Source organism: Phoxinus phoxinus (genome assembly GCF_949152265.1).
Source record: "Phoxinus phoxinus genome assembly, chromosome: 7".
Classification (NCBI taxonomy): domain Eukaryota; kingdom Metazoa; phylum Chordata; class Actinopteri; order Cypriniformes; family Leuciscidae; genus Phoxinus; species Phoxinus phoxinus.
Genome location: NC_136882.1, coordinates 4,450,138 through 4,458,880, shown reverse-complemented (window position 1 = coordinate 4,458,880; position 8,743 = coordinate 4,450,138).

The window sequence follows — 8,743 nt, the reverse complement described above, 5'->3', positions numbered from 1 at the left end:
AGTTAAGCTAGGCCAGTCACTCACCGTCAAACAGTTATAAAGGCTGTTGGGTCTGATGGCAGCAGCATCCAATGTGATACCTTTTGGCCTGTTGTGGTGGCTCAGGACCAGGGGGTTTTCACAGAGGGTCAATCCCTTTCGCACGATCAAGGTCACCCGACGATGCTTACGTGCCTTGGTTATGTGGACTAAACCCTGGTTTCTATCCCAAGGACCCATGCTGGGAGCTCTTTGTCGTTGCAAAATGCTAATGATGGATGCTTCCCTCACGGGATGGGGAGCAATCCTAGAGCGTAGCTCAACTCAAGGTCTGTGGAGGGGACACCATCTTTCCTGGCACATCAACTGTCTGGAAATGAGGGCTGTTTTTCTTGCTTTCAAGAATTTCCTCTCAGACCTCAGGGGCCACAACATGAATCACTAGGGGGGTTTGCAGAGTGGACCAAATCCTCCTGTGGTCTCAGGGGAAGCTGCTTTCACTCAGAGCAGCTTACATCCCTGGGAACCAGAACCTAAGAGCAGACGTCCTGTCGAGACAGGGGCTGAGGCCTGGGGAATGGAGGCTCCACCCCGAGGTGGTGGAGCAGATATGGAGGTTGTTCGGCCAGGCTCAAGTGGATCTGTTTGCGTCTCAGGAGACGTCTCACTGTCCACTCTGGGCTCTCCCTTACGCATCCAGCTTCTCTGGGATGCTATGGATCTGACATGGCCAAGGCTACGGCTGTTCGCTTTCCCCCCCAATCGCTCTGCTCCCAGAGATTCTGGAGAGAGTTTGTCTGGAGACCAGATTAGTCTCACCTTGATAGCCCAGCGTTGGCTGGGCAGAGTGTAGTTCTCGGATCTGGTGTCTCTCCTTGACGGCAAGAGAATGGGAGATTCCAGTCAGGAGGGACCTTCTGTCACAGGCAGGGGGCTCAATAATTCACCCCTGACCAGAACTGTGGAAGTAATAAGAGGGGCTTGGCCTCTGAGGAGGCACAGGTCATAGATGCTGGTCTCTCAACTGAGATAGTTGAGACCATTCTTTACTCCAAAGCTCCCTCCATGAGGAAACTGTATACCCTGAAGTGGAGAGTGTTCACTTCTTGGTGTAGTGGTCGTCAGCTGGACCCAGATACCTGCCCTGTTGCTGGAATTCCAGCGAGAGCCATTTGCTGCAGGATTATCTCCATCCACCTTAAAAGTGGCATGGCGTTCCTTCACCCTAGACCAGGGTACATTCCTAAAGTTCCCTCTAATGTTGCCTGATCTATTGTTCTGCAGGCCTTCCTTCCTCCTCCATTCCAGGATTCCGACCAGGAAAGAAATAATCTGCTTTGTCCAGTTAGGGCATTGGATGCCTAGAACAGCTGTTGGTGTGTTTTGGACCTCCCAATAAAGGGTACCCAGCATCTTAGCAGAGAATAAGCAAATGGACAGGGGATTCTATCTCTCTTGCTTATGAATTGTCCGGACTGCCTGCCCCTTTGGCAGTACGGGATAATTCAACTAGGAGTATGGGTACCTCTAAGGCTCTAGTGTCAGGAGTTTCACTTCAAGATGTTTGTAATGCGTCAGGCTGGTCCTCACCGCACACATTCGTGAGTTTTTACGGGCTAGACTTGGGCTCCACACCTGGGGCTCAGGTGCTCTCATCCTAGTGCTTTCTCGATTCACACTAGACATAGACTGGTTATTATGGCGGCGTGGGTATAGGGCGTGGGTACGCCTCAGTTCTCTGAAGGGGGAACGAGACACTGCGTCACCCTGTCATACTTCCTGCATGCCTGTTAGCAACTTGCTTCATCCTATTAGAAGCTAGCATTACACTGTTTGAGCAGGCTTTATAGTTTCCTGGTAAAATGTTAATAATTTTTAAAAAAGTAATAAAAGGGGTCATAAAAATTTGCACTTTGGCCTAATTCATTTTTCAATACAGTTCATAAGAGATTTTTTTTTATAATGATTTACCCAACAGATCCATTTCAAAGTTTACACACTGCACACTGGAATCTTATACTGAGTTTTGTAACGTGGTTGATCTACGACTGTTTTCATGTTTTGTGATGTTTGTCAATGAGTCCCGTTCTAGCAGTGAAACTGCCAACTGTTCTTCAGGAAAATCCTCCAGCTTCTGCACATTCTTTGATTTCCAGTTGATTTGATTTCCATTTCAGTTGAGAAGGATCTCATTCCTAAAGCTTTTTTACACCTTTCCAACAGTTACTGTATTATTTTGAGATTCACCTTTTCACACTGAGGACAACAAAGGGACTCATACAACTCTTACAAAAGCTGCAAACATTCAGTGATGCTCAAGAAGGCTACACACCACACCAGGAGGCGCTATCACTATTTAAATGATTGTATATTATGTGATGTCACACATACTTGCAAACACACCATAGTCTATTCAGTGTAACAAGATACATATTATAGTTTGAGGGTTCTTTAAGTAAATCCTGCAGTAATGGAATCGCACTTCCTATTGGCTGCGCTGGTGGCGCTATATCCCACTGAGTTCGCCATTTTTCCATGTGCTTTCTAATGAGGTGAAATGCATTTTGAATAGGTGGAGCTGTAACAACAGTGCAGGTAATTGTTTTTTATCATATAGTGTTTACAAATTTACTCGGTTCACGTAGTTGTATTTTCTGTATTAGGAAAATGTTTGGTACGAATCGTTTCATAAAGCACTTAATTCATGGTTTTACTAAAAAAATATGTTTATTTCCATTAAATTCATCCTACATTTAAGAATAACAAAAAGTGGATGATGTAAGCTGTGTAATCTGTGTTATGTTACACTTGCTCTATGTTTTAAATGTTGTATATGATCACAAAGCAATATGTTTAAGAAGACAACATTGAATTGTTTAAAGTCTGTGTAATTTTCCTAGAGAGGTTATAACAGATTTATTTTTTATTAAGTACAATATAATGTTGTAAATGAGTAATTTACTGTTACATTGAGAGCGGCAGAGCTAGAGAGAACTGCTGTGGGTGGAGCTGTAACAACACTACGGGTTTACCATCTTCTCTCTTTCACTGCTCTGTGCAGGCATAAAATAAAGGCCAATATCGTCCACGTTCATTGAGCGTGTCCTGTTGAAGGGACAAATCGGGTCAGGAAATACAAAGGTCACAAATGCATGTTAGATCTCCTCAATCTGAACAACTTTGCCTCAAGAACCACTGGTGTCAATCAAAATGTGAGATTATTAAAAAAAAATTAAACTTTAGTGAACTATAGATTTAGTATCAATCTTTTAACTCCCTAGTAGGGGTGGGCAATATGGCAAAAAATATCATATCACGATTTTTTCAGGAAAATCAGGATTCACGATTTTATCACGATTCCTTTTCATGTTGGTTTTACTATTTTGCAAGTAACTGAGTATTACAGCCAAACTATTGTCCCCATTTTAAAAACAAAGCCTTAGGTACAATAGATATACAAATGAAATAAACAGTGCTTTATTTTTTCAGCTACAGTTGGTGTATAGTAGCATTGAATAAATTAATTAAATGAACAAATATGAAAATAAAACACAAAATAGAATTCACTGTATAAATAATACATTTATCCTTATTAAAGCTACTATTAAAGTTCTCAGTCAAGAGCAGTGAGTGTGTTTTGTTGTTTAATTAACATTAAAGGGATAGTTCTCCCAAAAAAATTAATTGTCATCATTTACTCTCTCAAATTGTTTTAAACCCGAATAAGTTTATTTCTTCTGTTGAAAATAAAAGTTTCTTGGAAGAATGTGGGTAACCAAACAGTTGATGTACCCCAGGGACTTCCATAGTATATATTTTTTCCTACCATTGAAGTCAATGGGGACCAGCAACTGTTTGGTTAGCCACATTCTTCAAAATATCTTATTTTGTGTTCAGCAGAAGAAAGAAATTAATGCAGGTCTGGAACAACATTACAGAGAGTAAATAATGACATAATTTTCATGACCGTGCCATAGGTGGCACTTTAAGTTTTATAGGTTGAAATCGTAATGTTTCTTTAGCAAATTATAAAAAAAAATGCTGAAAATGTTCATTTTCATCTTTGATTAATGTGCTTATAGGCATGCTAAATAATAGTCCTAAATAATCTTTTTTTTTAAACCATGCAATGTATTAAAGAGCGTGAACCCCAACAATTGCTATGTGCAGCGATGTATGTTTTAGATGTTTATATGTTATATGTTTTATACATCTTTTTTTAAAGATATTTTATAAAATGGATTTTTTAAATACTTAAAAAAAATATTATGTATAAAGACGTGATTTCCAAAAGACAAATAAGAACAATTGTAAACTGTAAAACATCTGTAATGTGAAATAGCTTTAGTTTAGTGCTAAATAAAAAAAACTAAATGCGATTTTTATGATACATGTATAACTATAGGTCTATGATTAAAATATTTTTTGTTATGTTAAGTTTTATTACAGTGTTGTGTGTAACGCGTTACAGTAACGTAACTACTTTTTCAGGTAAATAACGCGCTACTACTGAAAAGTGAAAAGCATGAGTAAGATAAGATGCGCAATCGGGAGACAAATGTAGTGGGCAATCTTAATTTTAATCAATGTTTCATCCACCAATTGCCTGGATTTAATAAATAAGAAGTAATATAGCAGGCAATATAATCAGGACTTCTCAGGAGCTCCGCGCCGGCGCGTGAACTGGAGCTCGTCTCATAAATGAACCCAAACTCTCAGCGTATAAGCTTTGCCTCAAATACCTGAGAAATATACAGAAAGCTTGAAATGTGTACTTTTAAACAAAACTATTCAAAACGAAAGAAAACAGACTCTCTGCTCATGTAATCCGTATGAAATGTGCATTTCTCTCTGGCGCGTTCACTACTACGAAGATCACGAGTCAGCGTCAACTCCATCTTTGCAGCCGACACTGACAGAAAACACTTGTTTATTAATAAACATGTCTCCTTGCTATATTTGACATATCCATAATCAATACTTTTTCCGGTTCTTTGTGACATTTTTCATGAACAGGCAATATAATTGTAATATAATACAATATAATATAATAACAATATAACAGGCAATATAAAACACCACCGCTCGATAGTTCATATTGTTCTTTGTTGTTCACTTTATACAGGTTTTTCAATTGTTTTTTAAATAAAAAAATATTTTTTTCTATTTCAAAATCTCTCTTTTTTCTAGTTTTTTTCTTCTTCTAGTTTTTCAATAAGTAGAGTTCATAGTATAACTTTATGTAGGCCTACATATTTAGGAACCAGATATTGGGTTCTGCCAATAAAAGTAACGTAAAAGTAACGAGTAACGTAAAAAGTTACTTTCCAAAGGGGGTAACTAAGCAAGTAGTAACGAGCAAACACTACTTTTTAAAAGTAACTTCCCCAACACTATATTAGTAACATTTCATTTTCTCTCCTACCTTCAGTGGTCTGATGCAGAGTGACTTCCAGCGATCAGAAGGAGACTGATAAAGCCACTCTAGGTTTCTGTTCACTAGAAAGAGCCTGTTCAGCGAACATGAAACTTACACTCCTCCTTCGCTCATAGTTCAATAAATTAGTTGTAAAAAACAAACAGTTTTCACTCAAAATAGCTTAATTTTTAACCAAGCCAGGCACTTAAAGTAACTTTTGCAAATAAAAAAAGTTATGTGCATCTTCAGGATACAGTTGTTAAAAATATAATGAACCTTCCCAACAAACTTTGCTCTGTAGTTCAGCCAATCCTGACCAGTCTCTATTTACATGGGAAAGGCTATTTACATACAATTTACATTCTAAAATGAGGAAGCAAAAATAATCCTCCTTGTAAAACAATTCCTTGTAAGGCACTCATGGAAAAAATACTTAAGGAATATAATATATGCCTACACTTAATATTCAACAACATTTGTCGCGAATGCGCACAAACCTGAGTATTAACTCTTTCCTTGCCAGTGTTAGAAAAAGAAAACAGAAAAATAAAGTTGGCAGCCACAGACAGCATTTTTTTTTAAATCATTTTAACAAAAGTTTCATGGCCCCCAGAATATTTTGTAGTATGAATATTGGAGCATACAATATATCAAAAGAAAGAGCAGAGCCTCTGCTTAAAAAAACAAAGAAACTGTTTTATTCTAGCTTCATACATTCCTTTTTTATCAACACTTGAATGTGGAAAAGCAATATTTTGAGCAAAAAGCAAGTCTTTTGTCAAAGACAACATCCAGATGGGATTCAGAATGATGGTCAAAACACAGATGGAGTAAATTGAGTCCATCAACAACCCTCAAAGCTTCACAGTCCTGTAGATCGTCCTGGGTCAACATTTCAACATTTTGATTTAAATGCGGTTTAATGTTGATGACATGCATTTGCTTACATATGCTATAGCTTGTTTTCTGCTACTTCTTCACCTGTGTTTTGATCAGGAGATTCTGTACTCTTTCAGAAGATAGGTAATAGCACCCCCTACCGTCTTCTTCTTCGCCGCCATATCTCCATGCAGTTTATTACACTTTAACGTAAGCTCTCGCACGAGTCGACGCTAAACGCCATCCGTCTCCATCTTGCACAATTCTCAGTAGAACTTGTTGTCCAACACCGTATCTCGCCAGCACTGATGACATCCATGTTGTTCTTGGACGTCCTTTTTTTGTGGTACCTTCTTCTCTTCTTTGTAATGCGATGTTGGCAATCCTGTTTTTATCCATACGAAGTACATGACCAAACCACTGGTGTTGTCTTTCATGTACTTTTTGCACGATCATTTCTATCTGATGTCATCGTTTCTCATCTTGTCTAATATGTGAATACCAAGTAGTTTTCTAAGTGCTGCCATCTCGAATGCAAGTAGTTGTTTCTTTTCAGGACTCCTAAGTGCCCAACCATATAAGGCAATCGGGAGTATGAGGGATCTGTACAGTCTCATTTTGGTCTCATTAGGGGCCAAGCCCTGAAAGTGCTTAAGGTCGTGAAAATTATTCTTTATAATAATTATAGGCTAAACTTTTTATCAGCTAGAAAATCATAATCTTGTTGTCTATGGACTCCTTGTGACTGTCCGCCACATTGAAGTAAATTAAAAACACTTTTTCTGCTATTCCTCCTACAAATTTTGGCCAATTTTGTCCACCTTTGGACCAAGACGCACATAAATGATTAAGCCGATGCTTGATATTCCCTACCGTTCCCTAGATATTCGTCTCCAAATGTGACCTTGCCAGTATTTGTTGACATATGCTAGTTAGCTTACCACCCCAATCAAATAGGATGCTAATCAGAGGCTATTCCTGTAGCTCAGACAGTAGAGCATTGGCGCTCGCAACGCCAAGGTCATGGGTTAAATTCCCAGGGAAAGCAAGAACTGATAAAAATGTAAATGTGTATCTTGGAATGCAATGTAAGTCGCTTTGGATAAAAGCGTCTACCAAATGCATTAATGTAATGTGGATTTTGACTATCAGGTTAAATATTATTTATGTTAGTGACCAAGTGATCTTAGATGTCTAATAGCCATAGGGGCTTGACCCCCAATCGCTGCTTGTAGCTATATGTCTTGATGTTTTTGTATTTCCAGACATTGTCCAGATCGCTCTTAACTTTAAGGCTGTGGTTGTTCTTATTCTGATGTCTGTAGAGCATTCACAGTTTGCAATCAGAGTCGTTCCAAAGATTCTTTAATCTTTCCACATGCTGCAGTTCCGTCCCTCTGAGCAACAGTCCTTCCTTTTTTTTCTATTTTTCACTGTTAGCTCAGATTTTGTATTTTGTAGCATCCCCTCCATTTTGGAGTCTCTTATCTCTTGCCCATACTTTGAGCTGACACACAGCCGTTTACACATGCTCCATGGCTCTCCAGACCAAGTGCCTCTTGCATAATGTGCTCCAGCCAGATGTTGTAAAGATCTGGAGACAAAATTTCTCGTATAGATCTCGTAAAAAAAATTTGTGTATTCTAAATTAGATTGATCAGCTTGGGATGGATTCCATAGTGGTGTAGTACTTTCCAAAGGACTTGATGGCACACTCGATCAAATGCTTTCTTAAAATCAATCAAGTAATGTTCTTTGTCTTGTAGTGCGAGGTACTTCTCTAATATCAATCTGAGTAAGAAAATAGTTGATAGTGTATCTACCTGGTCTGAATCTGGCTTGTTCCTCTGCCATTTGCAATTCAATATCGTTCTTCATCCTGCTCCTGATGATCTCAAGAATGATCTTACTTAAGTGTGGGATATGAGGCTGATTATATGGTGATTTTTTGCATTTGGTTGCATCCCCTTTCTTTGGGATGGTAACCACCAGGGATTTCGTATAGCATAGGAAACTCCCCAGTGGCCCATTTTTTTGTTGTTGCAAATCTTGTGCATGATACAGACTACGGCTTCACCACCACCTTTCATTAGCTCGCCTTCAATGCCATTAATACCAGGAGCCATCAAGGTGAGCTAATCAAAGCCGCTACCGTATAACAGTGAAAAAACAAAAAGCCGGAAATTTCCATCAATGGCGGGAAAAGAGTTAATTAACATTGGACTACATTTTCCTGGAGCCCACCTGTTCCTCATCACTCAGACCCTCAGTTCACTCATTGCGAAGTCTTGTTTGCCCCGAATACATTTCTGAGCATTATTTCCTGTGTTGTTCTGCTCTTGTTTTACTTTGCCTTTGATGACCTCTGTACAAATCTTTACTGCCTGCCTACCGCTTGTGTTTTCTTGGACCATTTCTATTGCTGTTTGCTGCATGCCCCTATCCTCTGCTTGTTATGACCACGTT